Raw genomic sequence first — 8,698 nt, 5'->3', positions numbered from 1 at the left:
GGCCTGATACGGTATTCAGCAGTTAATAAATGTGGAACTTTTCAACAAAGGAGGTGAAAGCAAACAAAGCAATATTAGTAATCTGTAACTTTACACGTAGTCCTATCAATAATAAAGTCCATTAAATTCTGGTGCTTCAAGGATCTCTGCAAACTGGAATTCAAAGTAAATCAACCCTCTGATCAAAGCTCTTATTCTTTAGTTCTGTAGTTAATGTCATTAATAATAATAATAATAATAATAATAATATACCTCCAGTAGATGGGTTGAGGAAGACAGTGACTCGATTGCTCTTTTTCTTTGGAGGAAGAAAAACTACAACAGCTAGATATTGCAATACAAGGACTCTGAGCCAGCGAGGTGGAGCGCGGCACTGGCTGGAGCTGAAGCGGAAATTAGTGATAACCACCGTTTCCAACAGGCTGGCCGCCATTAGGGCGAGAGTGAGGGAGAAGAAAACGTCTGCAGAAAACAACAACAAAAACAGGTAGGATTTAGTAAATATTTCTGTATGTTCTATATGTGTGACACTGACACTGAGTCCCCCACCTCAGGCAACTGCAGCCACCAACCACAAGACACAAATTTGAAATAGAAATAGTATACCTTTTTGTAATAGTAATACTTTTTTGCCCATGTTCTAGCAATATTTTTAATGCGACAGGAAAGAGAGTTGATAAAAATGGATTTTGTTACTCCTGTTATTATTCTTTGCTTCGATTAGGGATAATGATTAGCTTAGGAAACTACAACTCTACACCACATTTTTTGCAATTTTATGCAAATTGCAGAAATTCGGCAGCCAGCACTGCTATTTAAACCACTGACCCTGTAGGTGAATGGGCAAAAATAGCGAGCCAAACTACGACAAACTTAACTTCCTTTTTTTTGCTGTAGCATCTATTTTCAGAAACTGACAGTCAGTGCAATGTTACTGATTTGAAGTGTTTGTGGTTAAATTAAGCTTGTCGCTTCAGAAGCTCATGTGCAACAGTGAATTACGTGTTCCTTCAACTTTCTCTGGAATAAAAGAATTAATATCACAGGTGTCACTCACTGATGACAGGTGTTGACTCTCCAGTGATGGGCAGCAGTTCGTTCATGATGAGCAGGAAAACTGTGTAGCCCAGGATGAGGGTCATCTTGAAGGAGGACCGGTCCACACTCTCGGGAGGCAGCAGGAAGCTGAAGAGGTCCAATGCGATGAGGAAGCAGCTGGGGATCAGGAGGTTCACCACATAGTGGGTTGGCCTACGTTTTATAATGATCTTGGGAAGAGACACAGGTCTCGCCTCAAGATTTTGGTCACACTTTTGACATTTATTTTTATTTATATATTTTTTATGAAGTCAGATTTACTCAGAAAGATTCACGTTAGGTTTCTGGTGACATTGGACGTATGTTATCCTGTAAATGCTGGCACTTTATATAATGCTGTACATAGTGTTTTCACGTTTTTACTTTAATAAATCACAACTGAATACATTTTGAAATATTTGTAGCCTATATCTACTATGAAAGTTGGAAAACAAAAAAATCATACATTACAACCATCAAACTGGTAAGGTGTAACTGGTAAGCCCAGTTACTCAGCCTTTATTCTGTCTGCATTAAGCTCAGAAGCTTATAAGCTTGTTTTGGGTAAATAGTGTGTTTACTCTAGGAAAGTGACACAATAAAGTACTCAAAACACGATGCATACGAAGAAACACAGACTAGTCAGACGCTGGTCTCCAACAGCGCAATGCAGAAAGGAAAATGGAGTTTCTCACTGCTGGAAAAACTCAAAACTAATTGTGGATGGCGATAAAAATAATTTTTTTTTGAAAAATATTTTACTTCTTCCTTGCTAAATTTAATAGGCAGTGTCATTCTTAAGTTTGATTGACATGTGGTGTATTGTATCCTTTCCTGTTATCATATAATGGTTTAATATGTTCAATCCATACTCACATTAAAAACAGTATACTATGATTAGTATATAATCTCTACTGCATGCAAATAGTGTATAATGTATGGTATGTTAAGCGATTTTAAATAAAAATAAGTGATCATAGAATAATTAAAAGTACTTACAAAGTATTTTATGTCAGAGCTAATTCCACTCTCATAAACTATACAGAGTTTAGAAAGGAGCTAACATGAACTTAAACATATCTTATGAGCTACCCACTTCTCTTTAGTCTGCAAAACACCATATCCTGCGACCCCCTCAGGCATCCCTCTTCACCTGGACCTGTGGGCTTGCAATACATCCTCTAATGTCCGTAGCTTTGAACATAACACTTTGACATAACCCAGACGTTTCTATTCCTTCGAGTTATTAGAACCCCAAAGCCCACATTTCCCTACACGTTGGGATATTTTAGCACATTAATGGCTTTTCACAGTTGAATTTGTCTAATGAAAAACTAAGGCCTAGTGTAGTCACACACATATTTCTTCACCAACACTTTAAGTACACATTAGGTTAGAAATTAGCCGCTGAAAAAAGTCAATGTTAACTCCAATCATACAGCTGAAAGATCAGCCTTTCTATATTCAAGCAGCCTTACCAAAGTGTAGATATGATCCAAAGGTCAAAGAGCAGTTTTGGACATCGAAGGGGAAAGTGTATATTCCTAATCGGCAGGAGCTGACCACTCTGATTGGCTTATCATCATAAACACAACCTTTGTTGTCTAAGTAAACATAGGGAGTTTTGGGAGATTTGTCCTCATCGGTGCTGGAAAAGAATATAAAAAAAAACATTACAATTATTAATTGATTAATGAATCCAAGAATTTCTTAATGGAGAGAGGAAAGCAACGACAAAATCTCTTAGCCTACTTTTTTCAGTTGGTGTTCTTATACTTTTTTAGTGTTTAATTGCCCTAATTTTAGCATAAAATTGATTAAAAGAGGCAAAGAGGGAATAGAGGTTTACTGCTGTTCTGTCAGGCTTACAGCGTCTAACATTTCTTTCCAAGTGCTCACATAATTTAAAGTTTTTACTTAAAGTCTAATTTCTCAGATTTGGACAATAATTTCAAAGACTGCTGAACATCCTTTTAACTTACATCTCTGTGATGTAGATGTCTGGGATCCAAAGCTTTTCCCGAGGGACAGAGATTCTTGTGGCTCCACACTCCTTCTCATCCCAGCTCAGCCCCTCAATATTCCACTGCTACATTAAACAGAACAATACCAATGTAATAGAAAACTCAGAAAATCAATTAAGCCCTGCTACTACATAAATGAATCAGTCACATCAAATAAAATCTACACACAGTAGATTTAGACAAAGTCTTTATGACTTTATGTGAATTTATTTATGTTTTGTCAGTGCACTGAAAACTTACCAGAGCTTGCCATAAGACTGTTGTCAAGGTTTGGGCCTTTTCATTCTATGAATAACACATACTTTTAAGGTAATTAGATAATGTAATACAGATTAATTATTAATTTGAATCAATGACTGTGAAAAACCTAATTGAAAAAGTTTGAATAGGTGTTTTTACAGACTCACCACTCCTAAAATTCCCACCACGGTGATACCGATGGTAATGTTAATTGGATCTGAAAAGCTCTTGACAGGACGCACCAGTTTATCAGCGAATACGTTTTTCTCGAGTGCATCAAACAAGGATTTAGGGGTTGGGCTGGAGCAGTTCAATGCTGCAACAAAGCCTGAGTTTAAAAGAGAAAGTAGAAAATAGAAAGTAGAGTTTGTGAGATAGCTCATACACGAAGTATTTAATCCCAGTTCTTTTATTGATATGGGCTATGGGCACAGAAGCATTGCAGGTTCTTTGTCTGCTGTACACAATATTGGTATGGTAATGAAACCAAGAATGGCTGTGGTTTTGGATGATGAGATAATTAATACATGACCCAGAAATTATGGGATGAAATAAAATTAAAGCAACCGAGGCCGCTCTCTGCTTGCTGCTGTAGTATGGTAGGAGAAAAATCGCATATTCACTTGCATTATTCATTGTATATACACACTTTAGTTTTCAACACATATATGTAATTTGATTCTCTCTTACCAATATTTAGCCTTCTGTGCATATTTGTATTCTTTACTCTCACATACATATATATTTTAATTCTCACATGTTTAAACATATACCATATTCATGGCATGCCTGGAAATTATGTATTTGGTGAATGTATGGGCTGAGGTAGGAGTCTAGATGGGGAATAAAGCTTCCAGGGATGAAGAGATTATAGTTAAAGTCAATGGCCATTCATACTAATTCATTCATACTAAAGAAAAGAGAGACCTGAACTCGAGATGTTGAGTGAAAGTGGACCATCTCTCATAAAACAAATGTTAATTTTGTATTTGAAAGAGGTTCCACTGTACAGGACCAGAAGTAATTGAAGTGCCCCTTTAACAACCAACATGCAATTATTCAGCTTTTAACAGATTATCTTCTTTGCTTAGTTTATGGATAGTCAAAATATATTCCCGCCTTACCGTGAAGAAGCATGCAACAGATGAAGATGAGCTCAGCTGGCTTTACTTCTGTCATTTTCAGTCTCGGTTAAGCCTTTATGAAAAGGTTCCTCAAAACACAAAACAAAAAAGTACAGACTCCTCCATCTGATTCAGAAGTCTGCCAGAGAAGTGTGAATTAATAGAGACATCAATTATCACCATCTGTAGACTATAGCAACTGTAGCATGAATTCAGCCTTTGATTGGTCATCTGATGGCTTGACTTGTACAACAGGTTTCTGAATCATCTTCAGGTGGATTTGTACTGTATGGGTCACCAACTTTATTTGTGTTAGTGACAGCCAAGGTAAACACAACGCTATGCACGTTGTCAGTTCACCAGTACACAAACTATACTTTGCCTTCAATAGTTGAATAGTTTATTTATTTTTTAGCATGGTCAAATTTGCTAAGGGACTGTTGTTTATTTATCAGGGGAGTGGGTAGCAGAGGTGTGACTTTGCAAATATATTATAAATATATTAAACCCCCCAACCCCCCCAAATAACTGGGGGGAAAACATTTGAGACACACACAGCCAACATAACGACGTGTGTTTTATTAATGACCATATACTTCTTTTATTGGGATTATAGAATAGGGAGGAACTTTAGAACTTCAGGAATGCTCTGATCTAGACTTTTTTGTGTTTTTTTTACACTTTTATAATTAGTAAAAACAGCGAGGGAAACAGATATACAGCAGACAGGCTGCAAGCTTTTAAAAACTCCCAGTGTTGCCTGTCCAGCAGCTAAATGTTTTTTGTATTTGTATATCGGTTTGTTGTGTGTGAGTGGTGGGGCCCTATTAATGGGGTACTAAGGAGTTGAATCAACACAGTCCACAGTCATTGACAAGTATGGCTGCAGTGCTCTTGCTGATTGCTGCGTACTGTCGAGAGCCCTTGGCGCTGGTGGGGACTCATCTCTGCTCTGCAAAATAAAAACAAAAGTCCCTCCCCAGTGTTTGACTAATTATTTGACGCGTCTCCCCCGTTTTGAGCCACCCCCTCCCCTAATAAATAACAAACAGTTCCTAAGTAGGATTTAACACAAACTGAGACAGATGGGAATGTCTTTTGTTTATTTAGTCACAAACTAAAGTATGCAAATTACAATTTTGACCTGATGGTGCTATATGAGTTTTAAAATTCGTCTTAAAGGGGAACAAAGGTCTCCAACAACAACATCCCTACTGCCACACTGCTAGCATGGCTAAAAATACGACCACTAATTTGGCTGAGAAAGCAAATATAACTGAGCCATCCTCCACATTACATTGGTACTGAATTATCAGTAATCAAACTGTGCAATTCAACTCACTCAGTTCTAATTATCAGACTGTTATCAGACAGGACAACAGGAATGACAGAGAAGGTATGTCATATTATCATATAAAGCAATATTACTGTTTTGCATTATTTCGCATGGAGCTTACAGGTTGAATAATAGAGGTCCAATAATCGAACCCTGGGGGTTTCTGCTCAGATTTATAATGACCAATGGCAACAACATAGCAAGATAACCCTACTACTCTAGAAGTCATCCTGTATGAGTATAAGCACCTCTACCTTCAGCATTGACATCACTGAAAATGGACATTGCTGCCACATTATTTCTCTGTGGTAGTCTTGTTCTATTGTTTGACATGGAGGAATTAGTTGTCACTCTAATATATATATTTTTCCAGTGCATTTACCCATTGTTCCATCCTCCATGACACAAAACTATCAGTGCTGCATGTACATGGTATTTCTCTGCAAAATCAAACACAGAAGCTAAACTTTAAACAAACATAACAGAAACAACAACTGATAAATGTTGGCAGAGACTTTTAGTTATACAAATGCATGTTTTTAAATTGAATCCCAGCCCTGCTTCACATCCGATTCATGTCTGGCTGATCCAGATGCACCACATGGAGATGATCACCAGGGCGTAACAGGAGATTAGCAAAAGATAGATGCGGAAGAGCAGGAAGTCGAGGACATATCCTACGTGGCACCACTGGTCTTGCAGCTCACTCTCCTTCTGCAGTGAGATGAGGTGGGCACGAAGGTCGCCAAGGTATTGACAGATCTGTTGCAGTTCAGGCAGAGAAGCTATATCTGGTAGGAGGAGGGAGGTGATAGGAGGGATTACAGTCTATACACCCAGTGAATGCCACCTGTAACTATTGTAACATATTTATCTAACCATTTATCACACCTACATTTAAAAAGGATTAGCACAAAATGCACAATTTATTCTACTTGTGATGCTACAGTGACTTCTTGTTGACATAGTTGAGTGCTTTTTATTGGACGGTGCTACAGGTGTTTCCTAGCAGCCAATTTACACATTATTAAATTTTTAATACCCATGATCGCTGCAGCAAGGACTCAGCCCTGGTACAATGGGGGCCAGCTCTACCAGGGAATGAAGCCAGATTCTGATATTTATAAGGAAAAAGCTGCTCATCATTTATTTTAGATGTTTATAGAAACGAAGAATAATGAGCAAAAATAATAATGGGATTTGTTATTTACATACTTCCAGTCTTTAATTTTACTGAGTCTGTTACCTCCGGTGTTGGGAGGGTGCTGGGCAGGTGTCTGGCTGGCTGGTTGGATGATCCACGGCCCTGAACCAGCATTTGAGCTGTCAGGTTTATCCTTCTGTGGTATAGAAGGGGGCTGGATGTCCTCCGACCATCGGTAACAGATGAGGTTGGCTATGTGTTTGAGGATCACCACCCTCACCCAGTTTGGAACCTCCTGATATTTCATGGAGTTGTGGTGGAGGACATTGGTAATGATGACCGTCTCGAGTAGACTGATGACCATGAGGGCCAGACACACAGAGAAATAGATACCTAGAGTGAAGGATAGTGAGATTGATGGATGCACATTGATGATTATTTAATTTTTTAAGTTTTCCTTAGTCTCAGAATCAGGGTCTCTTTATGTAACAATTTAGTGTTACGCTCCCCTCATTATCTTGAAAACAGAGTACAAAAATGCAACAAGTGTGGATGTAAATTACTTATCACTGACCAGAAAATGCTGAAAAAAAACCTGAGAAATATCAACCATATCTTTATTCTGACCATTACAGTTACTTTCAGTTATTATTACCTTAATGTTAATTGGTTGCTTCACCTTCAGTCATTCGAACAGTTGTGTAGTTTGTCAAAATCACTAAAGCAAATCGGAAAAACTAAAAACTGTATTCTATTTTCTGGCAGAGTTGTAATTGAGAGATGTCTGCAAACAGATTACTTTTTACACATTTTCAGAGGTAAGCAACTCCATTCAAATCACATATCATTTGATCAAATTTTGAAATGAAAACATTGATTAGTGTGATTAAGGAAACTGCTTGTCTGGTCCAAGTACTGTTTATTCACACCATAGATTATTATGATGTCAGTGATTGTGGAACCAATAACTATAACAGGTTATGCCACCCTTTCATATCACTATCTCTGACCTATGATGGGCGTGCCGTTTGCTGTGCTGGGCAGCAGGTCGTTCATGATGAGCAGGAAGACGGTGTAGCCCAGGATGAGGGTCATCTTAAAGGAGGCGCGGTCGACGCTATGGGGGGGCAGGTAGAAGGACAGGATGTCGATGAGCATGAGGAAGGAGCTGGGGATCAGCAGGTTGACCACGTAGAGGACTGGCCGTCGCTTTATGACCACCTAGTGGACAACAATCAGTATGAAGAGTCAAACCACCTTTACTGTATAGACCACCAATAACCTTTATGAAAAGAAAAGGGCAGCTATAGATTCAGGTACTAATTCTCTGACTGTTCATCAATGTATGATATTTTGGGAACATGTTCATTTGTGAGTTTAAGATGTACTTGTATGTATTATTTGGGACTATTATATTTGCAGACAAAAGAGTATTAAACTCAGTGGTTTCCCTCACCCAGAAGGTAATGATGTCCCACTCATCAATTCCAAACTTGAGAATGGAGGACTCTCCAGTTATGTCCACCAGTTCCCACTCTCCACTGGCTTCCAGGTAACTCTTTGAGTTTTCAGACATCTCTTTAAATGTCAGGGCTGGACTAACCCTCACATCCCTTACTGTGAAAAAGAAAAGAGGACAAACTAGCCAGAAAGTTCTGTACAATTTAATCTAACCTAAATAAATAAATTAGCTAAATATAACTGATTTATTACATAATGATTTATATTTTTGTTCTCTATGTCCTTTTGTATT

The 8,698-nt window shown here is 38.1% G+C and overlaps 1 pseudogene; it reads right to left on the bottom strand.

Moving 5' to 3' along the window:
* The window catches only part of LOC118322037, a 23,737-nt pseudogene that overhangs the window by 1,060 nt on the left and 13,979 nt on the right, over positions 1–8,698 (bottom strand).

This window comes from Morone saxatilis, unplaced genomic scaffold, assembly GCF_004916995.1.
Source record: "Morone saxatilis isolate NCDOM2014 unplaced genomic scaffold, NCSU_SB_2.0 Contig12, whole genome shotgun sequence".
Lineage (NCBI taxonomy): Eukaryota > Metazoa > Chordata > Actinopteri > Moronidae > Morone > Morone saxatilis.
The sequence above is the reverse complement of the archived record's forward strand: the minus strand, read 5'-3'. Positions and strand labels throughout refer to the sequence as shown.